This window comes from Ahaetulla prasina, chromosome 13 (assembly GCF_028640845.1).
Source record: "Ahaetulla prasina isolate Xishuangbanna chromosome 13, ASM2864084v1, whole genome shotgun sequence".
Classification (NCBI taxonomy): domain Eukaryota; kingdom Metazoa; phylum Chordata; class Lepidosauria; order Squamata; family Colubridae; genus Ahaetulla; species Ahaetulla prasina.
The window spans coordinates 13,702,760-13,720,434 of NC_080551.1; the positions used below are offsets into that span (position 1 = coordinate 13,702,760).

The 17,675-nt window shown below is 44.4% G+C and overlaps 1 protein-coding gene across 1 annotated transcript in view; it reads left to right on the forward strand.

The window, feature by feature from the left end:
* Positions 1 to 8,266: 8,266 nt before the first annotated feature.
* Positions 8,267 to 17,675, forward strand: part of ACAN (aggrecan) — an 89,771-nt gene continuing 80,362 nt past the window's right edge. The window contains exon 1 of the mRNA XM_058156009.1: positions 8,267 to 8,462. The gene's annotated coding sequence lies outside the window, so the exon portion shown is untranslated. The remainder of the gene's footprint in view (positions 8,463 to 17,675) is intronic.

Consider the following 17,675-nt stretch of genomic DNA (forward strand, 5'->3'; position numbering starts at 1 on the left):
AACCTTTGCCGTAAAACGAAGGTTGGAGACTGGCCGGTAATTTCCTAAAACAGCTGGGTCCAGGGAAGGCTTCTTGAGGAGAGGTCTCACCACCGCCTCTTTCAAGGCAGTGGGAAAGACCCCCTCCCGCAAGGAAGCATTTGTAATCCCCCGGAGCCAGCCTCGTGTCACCTCCTGCGTGGCCAGCACCAACCAGGAGGGGCACGGGTCCAGTAAACATGTTAAATTAAATTAAATTAAATTAAATTAAATTCTATTCTATTCTATTCTATTCTATTCTATTCTATTCTATCCCATCCCACCCCATCCCACCCCATCCCACCCCATCCCACCCCATCCCATCCCACCCCATCCCATCCCATCCCATCCCATTCTATTCTATTCTATTCTACATGACGGTTCCCAAGCACTCATATTTTGAACATTTGATTAAAGGGATGCTGTGCCAGTTGTAATTCACTTTTGTTCTGATCCATTATAACTTTGAATTTACAATAAAATAGTCATAAATCAGGAACTACCTGTAACAATTGGTGCTAATTACTTAAGTGGAAGGCTGGGAAAAGCTCCCCTGTAGCCTTCCAATACATTCACAGGAAAAAAAAGTATAGTTCGAACAGGGGATTTCCTGATTTTTAACTTATTTTCTTAGCCTTGTTGGCTTTAATAATGCATCCTTTTTCTGGCAGGTTTGATGAGTAACTGGAAAGATACAGAAGGGGTTATAAAGACAGCTGGGTTGGGATAGCACTTAAATAGAGCTCACTTTGTAAGGCAGTCTCGTCCTTTTTGGACATGTCTGCTGCTATTTTTGCCAGTTGATGAATAAGCCACAATATTTGGGAGAGGGAGGGGGGTAGAGGAGGGGAAAGAAAGCTTATGGTGTTTATACCTGGCTATGTAAAGTGGTCCAGTCTACACCGCCTGCCATGAGAAGGAGTCTCTTTTCCAGCCAACCGCTGCAGGTTAAATAGACACATTGTCCCAGAAGCTTTTGGCTAACAACGAAGTGGTGCTAACAACCTGAAGGCCCAACCCACCTGTAGCAAATAGAGACAGATCCATCTGTCCTAGCTATGAGCATAAATCTGTTGTAAAGTGTCATGACACAGAGATTTCAATTTTAACTCCATGCAACCCAAGATGTTGAAAAGAACCCAATCAAATCGGATCAAAACCCCTGCTGGTCTTCTCTACAGATTCACAGACTCCATTTATAAGAGCCAACACAATCCTAAATTGCATTAACAGAGGGATGCAATCAAGATCAAGGGAGGTACTAATACCACTTTAAAGTAAAGGTAAAGGTTCCCCTCACACATACGTGCTAGTCGTTCCCGACTCTAGTGGGGCGGTGCTCATTTCCAATTCAAAGCCGAAGAGCCAGCGCTGTCTGAAGACATCTCCGTGGTCATGTGGCCGGCATGACTCAATGCCAAAGGCGCACGGAACGCTGTTACCTTCCCACCAAAAGTGGTCCCTATTTTTTCTACTTGCATTTTTTACGTGCTTTCGAAACTGCTAGGTTGGCAGAAGCTGGGACAAGTAACGGGAGCTCACCCCATTACACGGCAGCACTAGGGATTCGAACCGTCGAACTGCCGACCTTTCGATCGACAAGTTCAGCGTCCTAGCCCCAGAGCCACCGCATCCCTCCAATAATAATATATATATAATACCACTTTATAAAGCCTTAATAAGCCCAAACCTGGAATACTGCATCCAGTTTTGGTCACTACCGTATAAAAAAAAAGATGTTGAGAATCTAGAAAGAGTGCAGAGAAGAGCAACCAAGATGGTTAGGGGACTGGAGGCTAAAACATACAATGAACGGTTGCAGGAACTGGGCATGGCTAGTCTAGTCAAGAGAAGGACCAGGGGAGACAGGATAGCCATCTTCCAATATTTGAGGGGCTGCCATAGAGAGGAGGGGGTCCAAAGCACCCGAAGGCCAGACAAGGAATAATGGATGGAAACTGAACAAGGAGAGATTCAACCTGGAAATAAGGAGAAATTTTCCAACAGTGAGAACAACCCACCCATAGAACAGAAGTTGCTTTCAGAAGTTGTGGGAGCTTCATCACTGGAAGAAGAAGAGACTGGACTGCCATTTGTTGGAAATGGTGTAGGGTCTCCTACTTGGGTAGGGGGTTGGACTAGATTACCTACAAGGTCCCTTCCAACTCTGTTAATCTGTAACACCTTACCTAATAAAATATCTGGGAAACACTGATCTTTTTTTACACGGAATTACTGTGATCAGATCAGTATGAAATAGTTTCTCTGAAAGTGGCCAAATTCTGTGGTAAAAAAAGACTCCCTGCAGATGTTATTCAGCCAGTCGTTGCCGACTCTAGGAGGAGGTGCTCATCTCTGTTTGAAGGCCATTGAGCCAGCGCTGTCCGAAGACATTTCCGCGGTCATGTGGCCATTATGACATCATTGAGGGCTGTGACCTTCCCACCAAAGTGGTCCCTATTTATCTACTCACATTTGCATGTTTTCAAACTGCTAGGTTGGCAGGAGCTGGAGTAAGGACAAGAGTTCACCCCATCATTTGGCGCTTGGGGTCTCGAACCTGGACTGCCGGCTTTCCAGCCTCTTAAGCACTGAGCCACTGTGTCACCCCTGGTTCTGCTATTCCGCCGCGCTGTGTGTGCAAAATTAGGCAAACTTTAACTGCCCACTGTTAATCCACCAGCCAATGCAATATATTATCCTGTCTTTTATTTTTATTTTTTTTAGTATCATTATGGTTTTAATGCTTTTATTTGCTGGTCTGTGACCGTAATAAAAAAAAAATGATCGGTGGATTGCTGGTCTTGGTTCTTTACATGGATGCCTATGTATGACTGATGCATGGCGATAGCAACCTGGTTTTCCCCTGGGCCATCCTTTTTCTTCGGTGCACTACAAATAACAAAGATGAGGTCTATTATAAGTGAGCATCGAAAACTATCGGTGGTGACCTCAGGAGGTTGTCAGAATAGGTAAAATAAACTATTTTCTCCCCACACACACACACTTCCCCCCCCCCCATTTCAGGGAGAGGAAAATGAAACAAAGCAGCTATACAATTTTTCATTGAATGAAAACAAGAGCAAAACTGTGCTGCCGAGAGCTAATTTTCAGTGGCACCATGCTGGAGGGTCCTGGAGTCTGAAGAAATAGGAAAACGGGTGTCAGGTTGTTCATTCCTACCCATTCTTGCCCAAGGGACTCTAATATTTAGGAAGTGTATTGACCCTGAACCAAGCAGAGCTGAGCTTCCAATCATCATACAAAAAGAGACCGCACGCCACTCTTTAGCGCAGGGGTCTCCAACCTTGGCAACGGATTCTGGGAGTTGAAGTCCACAAGTCTTAAAGTTGCCAAGGTTGGAGACCCCTGCTTTAGCATATCTGCCCCACTCCCTCCACAATTCACATCTACGGAGGCTGCAGCTAGTCCAGAATGCAGCTGCGCGGGTAATAGTGGGAGCAACTCGTTGCTCCCATGTAACACCAATCCTGCGCGGCTTGCACTGGCTTCCTGTGGTCTTTCGGGTGCGCTTTAAGATTTTGGTCACCACCTTCAAAGCGCTCCATGGCTTAGGGCCCGGGTACTTACGGGACCGCCTGCTGTTACCGCATGCCTCCCACCGACCCGTACGCTCTCACAGAGAGGGTCTTCTCAGGGTGCCGTCCGCCAAACAATGTCGGCTGGCGGCCCCCAGGGGAAGGGCCTTTTCTGTGGGAGCTCCTACGCTCTGGAACGAACTTCCTCCTGGACTACGTCAAGTGCCTGATCTTCGGACCTTTCGCCGTGAGCTGAAAACGCATTTATTTATTCAAGCGGGACTGGCATAATATTTTTAATATTTTTAATATTTTAAATTTTAACTGGGGTTTTATCATTATATGGTTTATAATTTTAAATTTTAAACTTTTAAATGTGGCCATTTTTTCTAATATGTTCGGTTTTAAATTGTCGTTTTAATTGTACATTTTTGTGTTTTTTATCTTTGGCTGTACACCGCCCTGAGTCCTTCGGGAGAAGGGCGGTATAAAAATTTAATAAATAATAATAATAATAATACGGAATTCATCCACCCCCAAAAAATCAAAATTAAAAAAAGAACAAAACACCGTTCTCAAAACCTCACCGCTTAGAAAGGAAGATAAATGTTCTGCCTCTGCTCTCCCCGTTGTCATTGCATCATCAACATCTCCGTGTTAGTTTTAACAGTTCAAAAAAAAAAAATGAACCTCGACTCCTGTAAAATTCCAGATAAGCTTCAGAACTAAGAATCGTTTAGAGACTTTGTCACTCTTCCTAAAGTTGTGTTGTTGTTTTTTCAAAAAAATAAAAAATAAAAAATAGCCAAGTTGGCATCACTTTGGAAAACTAACATGGAAAATTCCATAAAGGTTACAAGGATTTGTTATGAACCTATTAGACTTTTTCAAATTTAAAACAGGATTCTGGATTCTTTCAACCTCCATTCTCATCCTGTTTCAGAACATGTTTTTTCTGATTGCTTTATGGTTTGGGGTCTCATCAGATGACTTCCTCTTATAGAGTGATAGGAGGACAGATTTATCTGCTTACCGTTTTCCTGTTGAGAGAGGGGTGACTGTTGGGGTGATGCAACAGGTGAGCTGAAGCAAACGATGGGTAGGCAGGATTGTGTGTGCGAGAAATGATAAAAGAAGTCAAGATGATGGCTACAAATGTACAGAGCCCCACCCCTTTTAACATGCTTGGTATGGTGTGTGGATGGCCCTGACATGGAACCAATACCCAGAACTCTTCTCTTCTCTTCTCTTCTCTTCTCTTCTCTTCTCTTCTCTTCTCTTCTCTTCTCTTCTCTTCTCTTCTCTTCCCTTCCCTTCCCTTCCCTTCCCTTCTCGTCTCCTCTTCCCTTCTCTTTCCTCCTCTCCTCTCCTCTCCTCCCCCTCCTTTCCCCTCCTCCCTTCCCTTCCCTTCCCCTCCCTCCTTCTTCTTTTTTCTTCTCTTCTCTTCTCTTTTCTTCCCTCTCCTCCCCTGTTCCCTTCTCTATTCTTCTCCTCTCCTCCCTCCCTCCCTTCTCCTTTCCTTTCCTTTCCTTCCTTCCTTCCTTCCCTTCCCTTCCCCTCCCTCCTTCTTCTTTTCTCTTCTCTTCTCTTTTCTTCCGTCTCCTCCCCTGTTCCCTTCTCTATTCTTCTCCTCTCCTCCCCCTCCCCTCCCCTCCCCTTCTCCTTTCCTTTCCTTGCCCTTCCCTTCCCTTCCCCTCCCTCTTCTTTTCTCTTCTCTTCTCCTGTCCCCTCCCCTGTTCCCCTCTCCTCCATTCCCTTCTCTTCCCTCCCCTGCTCTCTTCTCTTCCCTTCCCTTCCCTTCTCTTCTCATAGGTGGTCCTCATTTAATGACTAGCGATTGTCCAGCAACCATTCAAATTTATGACAGCATTGAACTAGCTGTGATAACTGACCACTGCAGTGTCCCTTTGCTTTAAAGAGTTGGAGAAAGATATTTACATTCCATGTTCTCTCTCTCCCCCTCCCCCCACCACACACATGCTCTGAAGTATCTTTACTGGATCTAATCTAAGTGTTGATCCAGCACCATAGCATGAAGTTAAAGCATAGTACTCTCAAATGGCATTGGCCACCAGTTCAGAAGGTTTTAAAAGGAAACTGGATACACTGAAGGTGTCTCACGCAAGCATGGATACTTGCTTTGTCGCCTGCATACAATTTTTAAATCACAAATAGCATCCCTTAAATCACATCTTAGAGAGAGCGGAAGTGAAGACTTATCTTCCTGTCAATGCTTATAACCTCCCTGGCCGCTCTGTGTGTGGTGCGTGTTTGCCAGCATATGTGTGTGCTTGTGTGACAAGATGCTAGACTAGGCAGGCCTTTAGTCTGATCCAGACTCAAAGTTCTGAAGTTTTTAAAAGAAGAGCCCAGAAAAAGATCAAAGTCTTAAAGTTGCCTTCAGCATTAATTTTGTTGTTGTTACTTGCGAAGTTGTGTCTGATCCATCACGACCCCATGGACCACGTTCTTCCAGGCCTTCCTATCCTCTACCATCCTCCGGAGTCCATTTAAACTCATACCTACTGCTTCAGCGACTCCATCCAGCCACCTCGTTCTCTGTTGTCCCCTTCTTCTTTTGCCCTCCATCTTTCCCAGCATTAGGCTCTTCTCCAGTGATTCCTTCCTTCTCATTAGGTGGCCAAAGTATTTGAGTTTCCTCTTCAGGATCTGGTCTTCTAAAGAGCAGTCAGGATTGATTTCCTCTAGGACTGACCGGTTGGATCACCTTGCAGTCCAAGGGACTCGCAGGAGTCTTCTCCAGCACCAGAGTTCAAAGGCCTCCATTCTTTGGCGCTCAGCCTTTCTTACGGTTCAGCATTAATACCGGTGGCTAAATGCACAGCCACTGCACAGGTTACAAACTCACAACCGTCCCTAGTTTAATGAGATATATTGTAGTTGCATTCCTTTGTAACATTATTTCTCTGCTTGCATGCTTTCGTATGTGCACATTACTAAATGCCTAATCAGATACAACATGGCTTCCTTGTGGGGGAGAAATTCCACTTATCCACATCAGCAGGCTCTGAAGCCAGCCAAAACAGTACTAACTGTCTTTACTTTGGCTGTAAACCGCCCTGAGTCCTTTGGGAGAAGGGCGGTATATGAATTGAAACAATAAATAAATAAATAAATAAAAGATCTGAAATTCTGCTCACTTTCCCTTAGACTATCTTCCACAATTAGATTTGGAAGGGATCTTGGAGGTCTTCTAGTCCAACCCCTTGCTCAAGCAGGAGATCCTGTACCATTTCAGACAAGTGGCTATCCAGTCTTTTCTTAAAAGACTCCGGTGATGAAAAACCTACAACTTCTGAAGGCAAGCTATTCCACTGGAACTTTCTCCTTAATTCCAGGTTAATAATAATAATAATAACAACAACAACAACAACAACAACAACAACAACAACAACAACAGAATTGGGGGGGACCTTGGAGATCATCTAGTCCAGCCCCCTGCTCAGGCAGGAGGTTACACTAGGGATTCGAACTGCCGAACTGCTGACTTTTCTGATCGACAAGCTCAGCGTCTTAGCCACTGAGCCACCTGGCCAGTTGCTTCTCTCCTTCTCTCCATTGTTTCTTGTCTTTCCTTCTGGTGCTTTGGAAGATAAGGTGCTCACCCACCCACCCTTTTCTTTGGGGCAGCCCCTCAAATACTGGAATACTGCTATCATGTCACCCCTAATTCTTCTTTGCTCTGGACTAGCCAAACCCAATTCCTGCAACCGTTCTTCATATGTTTTAACCTGCAGGCCTTTAATCCTCCTAGTTGCTCTTCTTTGCACTTTTTTTTCCAAAGTCTCAACCTCTTTTTTTGCAACGTGGCGACCAAAACTGGATGCAGTTATTCCAGCTGTGGCCTTACTAAGTCTTTATAAAGAGGTACTAATACTTGGCGTGATTTTGATCCTATTGCTCTGTTGATACAACCCAGGATTGTATTAGCTTGCCTGATCTGAGCCTGCCACCTCCTATGTAGGATGCGCTGAATATTTATTTCAAAAGCTTATAGCCAGCTTGCAGTAATATCGACTGCATTGCAGACACTCTCTTTTTTCACTCATCCCTTCTAGCTCAGAGATTGAGGTTAGATGTAGCTGCTTTTTTTCTTTTCTCTTAAATTAAGTCGTGGTCCTTTGAGTCTTATTCTTTGGCTCACACCTTCCTTTTCAGCCACTTGTGATGTACAATCTGGCTGGTTTTTCCTCTGGAGGATCCCAGGGGTTTTTTTGGTGGGGGGAATCTTTTATTTTCCCCCCAAGAGCTTTCTTCCTTTCCCTGTTTCTTCCTTCCTCCCAGAGGTTTGGCTCCTACTTTTTCTCCTATTCCTGCCTCCCTCCCTCCTTCCCTCCTATCCACCCCCACCCACCCCACCCCTGCCACTCCAGCCCATGTCTTATTTTTCCTGGCTCTTTGCCTACCTGATTCAAAGTTTCATAGGATGGTTCAGTCCCCTTAGTAATCCACCAACTATAGCAAGAGGTATCTAAAGGAGAACAGGAGGAGTCACAAACTCTCTCTGCAGCCGGTTGCAGCTCAACGTGGACTGTTACTTCTCTCTCTCTCTCTCTTCTTTCTTCATTCATTTTGATTTTCATTCTAATATTAACCCTGCTGCTGTTTTTTTGCTGCTTTCCAATTGAACATTTGATACACCGATACCAGGAACTTTGGGGGGGTGTTTTTTTTGGAGGGGGTGGGTGTTAGGGGGATAAATCAAGAACAAGGTGACCCCGGAGAAAAGCAAAGGACATCTGGAGGCTGTGAAGAAGACTCAGCAGAGCTGGCCAGAAGTTATCCTGTCTTCCTGAACTCCCTCAGAGACAACTAACTTACAAGACTTCTAGCCTTCCGTTGGGCGTATGGGACTTAACTTCTCGAAGCACTGAATTGTGAAAGGTAAGATGTCACTCTGTGCTTTCTGCTTTTTTGCATTTGAAGGTGCGTGTGTACTTGAGAAGAGCTTTTGTAGCGATCGTGGGAATTTGGGTGCATCGTTTTTCTCTGCTAGACAGCGTTGGGATCATACAAGCAGGAGTGATTGTCCTCAGGTCATGTGGATGCTTCCCTGGTAAAATAGCTCCACTTAAGAAAAAAAAAAAACCCCGAAAAGGATGCTGAATTAAACAGAGGAAACCTTATCCTCCTCCATCTAATCATCCAGACTGTCTTTTAATGCCTACCTTGAACGGGGGTGGCAATGATTCTCTTTGCCAACTGTTCCAATTATGTGGCATCCATGAGCATTCGGCTGCCGCAACAGAAAAAAGTTTGTTCATGATGGATGGTTGGGTAGATGGATGCTTATTGTTGCCAGGCAACCAAGGAAAGGGACAAAACTTACATCCAACTTCTTTCTTTGATTTTGTTTTGGGGACAGTGGGAATGGATCTGTAGACGGGAAGAAATGGATAATTCAATGATATTGCTTTATGAGGGAGGGGTTAGAAGTGAAGTCCCATTAAATTGAGCTAAGAGAGTATTTGGGGCAGGGTGGGGTTGTCTTTAGCAGCAAACTGATTTGGTCCAGGTCTAAGACCAATCCTCTAGAAAGTTATGCTGGTTATTGCAGATTCTTGTTGTTGTTATTATATCACCATTTCTCCTGCTCTGTTAATCTACTTGGCATGTAGCCAATTTACAGAAGCACCATACATGGGTCCTTTCCCAAATAATCTACTAGGAGTTAGACTAGGATCACACTAAGCACTAATTGCTTTAACTACAGTTTACTGAATGACCAATTCACCGGCTTCACACAATGCCTGAAACCCTAGTTTACAAACCGCAGCAGCGGAGTTCACGGTCCATCAAACATTACAGCTTAGCGTAATGTATTTTTTACAAAGTGGGGAATCAGAGAAGGAGGGAGGAATGTGGCTAAGTGCAAGGGTGCTTTGGAATGAGATCTCTCAAGAGAAGATAAGGGTTTATTGGAGTAAAGAAGTTAACAAGTTTGCAAATATGCAACTCGGATGCAGGCACATCTGCATTTCAAAAAAAATGGCTTCGTCAGTATGATAGCTACTTGCATTATTCATGAGCCAAGCGGTCAAAGTAGCACTAATGACTAAGCTTATTAATTACACAACTACATCCTTTTTTGTCTTAAAGGATCACAAATGCCCAAAGAGATTTTTCCCCTTTTCCTTTATTACAACAACCCTATAAGGTATGTTAGACTAAGAAATGATGACTGCCTTGGCACAACAACCTTATTCAGGTCAAGTAGGAACCGTGGAGGTGAACTAGGACATCATATTAAGATTTAATAATGTTAATTTTGGTTTTTCTGTACGCTTTTGTTTTAATATGTTCTGCAAACCATCTTTTTCGTTTATGGTTTATGACATCGTTGGAACCTAAAAGATAGCTGGTTCATCCAACAGCTAGGTCAAGGAATATTGTGTGAATATAGGCAGCAATGTACGATCATCTAGGGGAAGCCATTATTAACAAATGAGGATTTCATTAGAACAATTTGTCTCCAGAAGTTGTGAATGCTTCAACACTGGAAGCTTTTAAGAAGAGATTGGATAACCATTTGTCTGAAGTGGTGTAGGGTTTCCTGCCTAAGCAGGGGGTTGGACTAGAAGACCTCCAAGGTCCCTTCCAACTCTGTTATTCTATGTCTAAATAATCTTCCCAATTCTGTGTCAAAGGGCTTGGTCATTATTCCATTTTTTCTTGGTTATTAGTTACTCAATGACTAAGGCTGGGCATTAAAAAATTGTGAAATTATAGATTTATATCTGCAAGCCAAGAGTTCTATTATCCATTATGTTACGAACCCGCAATATTTGGAGGTTTGTTCTTAGAATGTCGTTCTTTGATCTTACTTCGGGCTGTAAGCTGTCTGGAAAGATGGGCTATTTGGCAAATGTAAAAAAAACCATATACAAATGATGAATGAAAGCATTAAGAGCTTGGGGGAGAATAGTGGCCTCAAATCCTGCTTTTTTTAAAAAAAAAAAAAAAGACCGTTTCTGGCTGTGAAACGTTGATCCTAGGTCCCTGGGGATTTCTTACAAGGTCTAGAGTGACTTGGGCTTTAAAAAAAAAAATCCAACAGATCAGCTTAGAATGGCTAAAGACCTACTTTCTTTTTGAATGAATGCATAGAACTCTTTTTTTTCTTTTTTTTTTCAATGTGGTTTCGTTTTAAAAAGAGAATGTGTCATTTCTTCATGGAATTGGCGTTTTCAAAAACCCTTCATTAATCCTGAATGCTTGTATTTTCTGCCTGATGCCAAACCCCTAAACTTTAGCCTTGGCCAATTAGAACTACGCTTTGCCCAAAGAGAAAAATGTGACCACATACATTTAAAAGAAAAGTGGCGGGCGGGGAGAAAAAAGAAAGAACAGGGAACATGCATGTTTTTTATTCCTTTATTCTATTAGCCTGGTTCTTTGTGTCTTCTTTAAACTTTTTTTTTAATTGCTAATGGGTAAGACCCAGAATATATATAATCATTATTATTTTTTTCTATGGTTCAAAGAGATTTCTTTGCTCTGGGAATAAATCAGTCCTCCTCACTGACCATAGTAGTTTAAAGATGAGACACACTGCCAGCGTCAGGAAAAGTTTGACAAACTTTTTAGAAGGAGCCCAAACCACCCACGGTGCACACTTTCATAGAAATCAGCCGTTTATATGAATAAAACAAGAACAACAAAGGTTTGCACCGATAGCATGTAATCACATTTTGGTTCCATAGATGTTCAAAATGCGCGTCCTCCTCACGAAAAGACTACCGCGGTTTCCACACAGTGAAAGTCTCGCTCGAAAGCCGCAGAGACGGTTCCACGTTTCTTAAAAAAAGAATCTCTGCTTACGGAATGGCTTAAACTGTTTGCCGATTTCCCATAATCTGATTTTTACAAAGAAAAATACTCTCACCCAGGGGTGTATAATCTAACACCCTTTTGAAAGTTGCTGCTGTATTTGGGATATTTAAAATTGTGGGGGATGGGGGTAGGTGGGAATTGCTCAGATTGCTGTTGAACATTTGTGTGTGTGTGTGTGTCTGTGTGTTTGTGCGTTTGTCTGTGTCTGTCTGTCTGTCGGTCGGTCGGTCGGTCGGTTCCTGGCAACTGCCTCGAAACTGTCTTTGCAGTTTTCTTGGCGAGGTTATTCAGAAGTGGTTTGCCATTGCTTCCTTCCTAGGGTTGAGAGAAAGTGGCTGGCCCAAGCTCACCCGGATGGCTTTGTACCTGTGGTTGAGACTAGAATTCACACTCTCCTGCTTTCTAGACTGGTACCTTAACCACTACACCGTATATGAAAGCAAAGACTTCACGTCTGGATCCGTCCATGCCATTTACTAGGCAAAAAAAATTACAGAAATAGTTGTCCTGGCCTTCTCCCATCCAAAGATTGACCAGGCACAGCCCTGCTTATCTTCCAAACTCAAAATCAGCCAGGCGCTGCCACATCCAGAGTTGGTCGGTTGATTTTAATGAATTGATGTTTCAATGAATTAACCTTTTTTTTTGTCCCAATTTGACTTCTCCTATTAGTATTCCACTCAAGGCTCAGTATGTCCTTCATCTTGTGCCTCTCAATTTTAAATAAAACTCCATCTGTTAGCCTTATCTCCTGCTTATCCTTTAGGGATCTTCCTCTGGTTTTTTTTTTTTCTTTGCACCTATTAAAAGTTTACAAAGCATAAAGTAGCGTGATAAAGTCTTGTATCCCATTCCAATTTCTGATATTGGAAGGGGCCATTCTTTTTAGTTACAGCATGGCCTCAAACCAGTGGTGAAATCTAATTTTTTTTTTACTACAGGTTCTGTGGGCGTGGCTTGGTGGGCATGGTGTGGCTTGATGGGTGTGGCTTGGTGGGCGTGGCAGGAAAAGATACTGCAAAATCTCCATTCCTACCCCACTCCAAGGGAAGGATACTGCAAAATCTCCATTCCTACCCCACTCTGGGGCCAGCCAGAAATGGAATTTTCCGGTTCTCCGAACTACTCAGAATTTCTGCTACCGGTTCTCCAGAACCTGTCAGAACCTGCTGGATTTCACCCCTGCATCAAACCGAAGTATCCTGAACCCAAAACAGCAGTGGAAATGGTCTGTTTTGAATTTAAGACCTTTTCTTCAAAGCAATTCACAGGGAGCTAAGCAATAATCTTGTGAGACAGGTTGGGCTGAAATTACTGATTCAAAATTAACCTCAGCTTTGGTGGCTGAGAGTAGATTTGAACCAGGATCTCTATTTTCCAAGTCCCACCTCTTAAACACTGCATCATGCTGCCTTGATCTTGTTTAGTTAGTCCATTTCATTATAAAGCTTCCTAAGAGATCAGAAAAGGACGCATATTGTCTTTAGGGATGTAGGCATTGAATAAAAAGCGATAAACCAGTACTTTCATCAATACTGATAAAAAGTATTGGAAAATGGGGGAAGGCCAGACAAGGAATAAAGAATGGAAATCAATTAAGGAGAGATTCAACCTAGAAATAAGGAGAAATTTTCTGACAGTGAGAACAATCAACCCATGGAACAAAAGTTGCCTTCGGAAGTCATCATTGAAGCTATCAAGAAGAGACTGGACTGCCATCTGTCAGAAATGGTGTAGGGTCTCCTGCTTTGGAAGGGAGGAGCTGGACTAGATGACCTACAAGGTCCTTTCCAACTTTGTTATTCTGTTATTTAAATCATTAATTCTAAACAGGTGAGGCACTGTGCAAATCTGCAAACTCTTTTGATGCTGCAGGTTGGTGGTGGTTTTTTGTCAGGTTGTGTCCAATGACTGCCTAACTAGATTTTGGTATTCATATCTCATGGCTACCGGTCAACGATGGCTACCTCCTTTGCAGCTAGCTGGTGGACGGTGACAATGTGCTGCTAATGAAATGATGTTGAATTGCTGAAGAGTCCATAGCTGTTGCCTTTTCAGTGTCGCTGAGCTCGGTGAGATGCTGAGATGCTCTGTTCATTTTGGCCGGGCTCCATGGAGCGTGTTGAGTGCAGAAGGCTTCCTTCCATTGTTATTTCTAAAACAAAAGAGCGAAGATTATTCCAGTTAAAAAAAAAAATTGCAGTGTCATCTTAGGGGAGCTTCATACAGTCTTGGATTCCTCCGCAATCTGCAATCCTTGCTTTAAAGCGGGGACCCCAGGTTCATTTGCATCGTGCCCAGAATGCGCCTAGACCAGACGTGGCAAAACCTCAGCAGCAAAATGACCTATTAAAGCTGCCCTTTCTAGTGATTTTAGTTCATTCGCTTGCTTGCCTACTGACGCTTCATCTGGCCTAGAACAAAAAGACAACACAATTGGAGGGCCCCACCCCCACCCTCCAAGGCTTAGAAAAATCCATTTCAATCCTACTAAGTATACAACTCCTGGGCTGGAAATAGTTGATTTGCCCAGCTTTGCTTTAAGGGAATGGAAAGCTCTGATTTAAGAAGAATTCGTGGCGTCCTCAGACTTGGCCTCGGCTGTGCCAATAGAGCAAGGATAAGCCAAACTGGCAGGCTTCCAGCTCTTTATTTCTCTAGAAAATTAAATGACAAGCTGCACCTGCTGATGTCCTCTTTCTATGCATCTAGAAAAAAAGTAATATCAATAGACATATTGTGAATGCATTCCAACAGAATGAAGTGAAGAGGAGGACCAGGGGAGATAGATAGGATAGCAGTCTTCCAATATTTGAAGGGCTGCCACAGAGAGGAGGGGGTCAAGCTGTATTCCAAGGCACCTGAAGGTCAGACAAGGAATGATGGATGGAAACTGATCAAGGAGAGATTCAACCTGGAAATAAGAGCCGTGAGAACAATCAACCCATGGAACAGAAGTTGCCTTCGGAAGTTGTGTGAGTTTCATCACTGGAGGCTTTCAGGACGAGATTGGACTGCCATTTGTCAGAAATGGTGTAGGGTCTCCTGCTTGGGCGAGGGCTTGGACTAGATGACCTATAAGATCCCTTCCAACTCTGTTAATCTGCAATCTAGAGTCTTCTCTAGCAACTTCCTGGCCCACCGATCAGATTCTCCTATTTTTGTTTGCTTCTACCACCATCTTGTTGCGGCTCCACCTTTATCAGGGTTCCAAGCCTAATCCGTGACCTTCTTCTTGGGCTTCATCTCATTTAGCACTGCCCGTGAGGTTCACCTACATAATAACTTTATATATATATATTGTTTTACATTCTGCAAGGCCCCTGCAAGTTGCATCATATGTGAGCCCAGGATTGGGTTGACATAAGGGCTGAGCTGCTGGGAGTTCGCAGGGGTTCGGGATAACCCCTAGCTAAGATTCTGTGCAGTTCAGAAAACCCCCAAATCCCACTCCTGGCTGGCCCTGCCCCACCCACCCCACCTACTCCTCCCAGGAGTCCCCACGCAACTTGTTTTGGATGCCAGGTAAGTGCAGGGCACACACGGATGCTCAGGGAGGGCAGAAAATGGGCCTACTGGAAATTTGGGAATGCCGGAAATGGGCCTGTTTCCGGCCTCCAGAGAGCCTCCAGAGGGCCTTCAGAGCCTGGGGAAGCCATTTTCGCCCTCCTGGAGACTCAAGGAAAGCCTTTGGAGCCCAGGGAGGGGAAAAATGTCCCTACCGCCATGTTGCAGGAGGCCGAGTAGGCCATGCCACCCAGCACCTGGGCAGAGAACCCCTTGCTAAAATTTTTGAAGCCCACCTCTGGTTGCCATGCATGTATCCATGTCTCCCTTTGTTCATAATATGCATGCCTCTCTCATACGTTCCTCTTCTACCCTTATCTTGCTCTTGCATATGAACCTTGAGAAGGCAGGGACAGCAACAAAGCTTCCTCCCACTTATCATAAATAAGTTGGTTTTATACTGCCATTTCACATGAAAAGCCAGCAGTTTCCCACTCAATGTCGCTTTCCAATTAAGTACTATAGGATTAACTTATCGGCTTGGTACTCCTTATCTGGCTTACCCTGCAAGGCCAATATCAACCTTGCACATTTAAAACTACCTCCTCCCTGTCTCCTTTACATCCTGAGAAACTGTTTCCACCTGCTATATAATTGCAGGCTATGTTGTCTCTTATCTGACCGTTCCCTTAACAGCAGCTCTTTGCCCAGTCTCTCAAGGTCTTTCCTGCATAACGTTACAGAAATAAAGACAGGATTGCTCTAGAATTGCTCTTCAAGTCTATGTCTGGAAAAATAAGAGCGGGTAAAATAGCAGGTAAAGCATTCCATCCTACTACGATAATTTTTTTTTAAATAAACGTTTAAAAAAATGCCACAATCCTGCAGGGCTATAACATCCACCAAGAGCCATGGTGGCGTGGTGGATAGTACGAAGTATTGCAGGCTAAGCTCTGCCCGCTGCCATGAGTTCGATTCTGACCAGCTCAAGGTTGACTCAGCCTTCCAACCTTCCGAGGTCGGGAAAATGAGGACCCAGATTGTTAGGGGGCAACACGCTGACACTGTAAACCACTCAGAAAATGCTGTAAAGCAAGGGTCACCAACCCTCGGGCCATGCCCCACTACTGGGCCCTGAGCTGTTCAGAACCAGGCCACCCAAAGCAGTGGGTGAGTGTGCCCAGGTGCATCTCTACTTGTGTGAGCAGCGGGCAAGGGTGTGCCCACCATTCACATCAAGAAAGCTGTGTGCACCTGTGTGCTTGCCTGCCACTCATGCAGACCCATCCCCATCATCCCCCCCCCCACCGGTCTGGCATGCCGGGGAGCTGCTCTTCCAGGTTCTGGTGTTCCTCCATGCGCATGTGCGTGCTCCTGTTTTGGCACTCAGTGCCGAAAAGTTTCACCGACACTGCTCTAAGTGCTGTTGTCTCAGCCACCGTTATAATGGATGAGAATAACAGAATAAAATAACAGAGTTGGAAGGGACCTTGGAGCAGTTGGGCTACCCAGAGGTGGTATTTTCTGGTTCTTCGAACTGCTCAAAATTTCCACTACCGGTTCTCCAGAACCTGTCAGAACCTGCTGGCCAGAACTAAGCACCCCATGGGCCGGATGCAGCCCGCAGGCCTTGATTTTGACATCCCTGTTCTACATTCGAATTTATCAGAGTTTTCAACTTCTGATATTGAACAGCTTCTAAAGCAAAGAAGGAATGTCATATGACCTTCCCACAGGATGGTAGCTGCAGTCTCCAGCATCCTATACTACAGTGGTGAAATCCAAATTTATTTTACTACCGGTTCTGTGGGCATGGCTTGATGGGCATCGTGTGGCTTGGTGGGCGTGGCTTGGTGGGCGTAGCAGGGGAAGAATACTGCAAAATCCCCATTCCCTCGCCACTCTGGGGCCAGCCAGAGGTGGTATTTGCCAGTTCTCTGAACTGCTCAAAATTTCCGCTACCGATTCTCCAGAACCTGTCCGAACCTGCTGGATTTCACCCCTGCCTTGGAGGTCTTCTGGTACAACCCTCTGCCCAAACATGAGACCATATACAGTCTGACTCATACAAAAGAGATACACCCAGAGAGCTGCTTACAACTACTGTATGTTACACCGACATAATCCGCAAGTCTATTTTGTCAGTTTTAATGAATTGATGTTTAATGAATTAACGTCTCTTTTTTTTTTTTTTTGTCCCAATTTGACTTCTCTTATTAGTCTTCCACTCAAGGCTCAGTATTTCCTTCATCTCAAGTTTTAAATAAAAGTCCATTTGTCAGACTTAACTCCTGCATATCCTTTAGGGAGGGACCGTCCCCCATTTTTTTCCTTTGCACTTATGAAAAATCTACAAAGCCTTCCAGAGGTGGGATTCATTTACCTATCCTACCAATTCACAAACGTGAGCGCGTGCATGGACTCACTTCGCTCACACGCACCACCAACGTGCATGTGCTCGGCCTTCAGCGCATGCTCTTTGCACGCAGGTGCACCTTCTGTGCATGCGCCCAGCCTGTTTGGCTAAATAGGACAGCGCTACTTCTGGGCGGGTGGGCAGGTGGGTGGCCGCTACCAGTTCGCCCGAACCAGACAGTACCGGCTGAATACCACCTCTGCTTTTAACATCATAATGTCTTGCATCCCATTCCAACTTCTGATATTGGAAGGGGCCCATCTTTTCTCTTCTTTTCAACACTGTTATTCTAATAACATAATAACAGAGTTGCAAGGGACCTGTCGTGTCCCCCTCCCCCT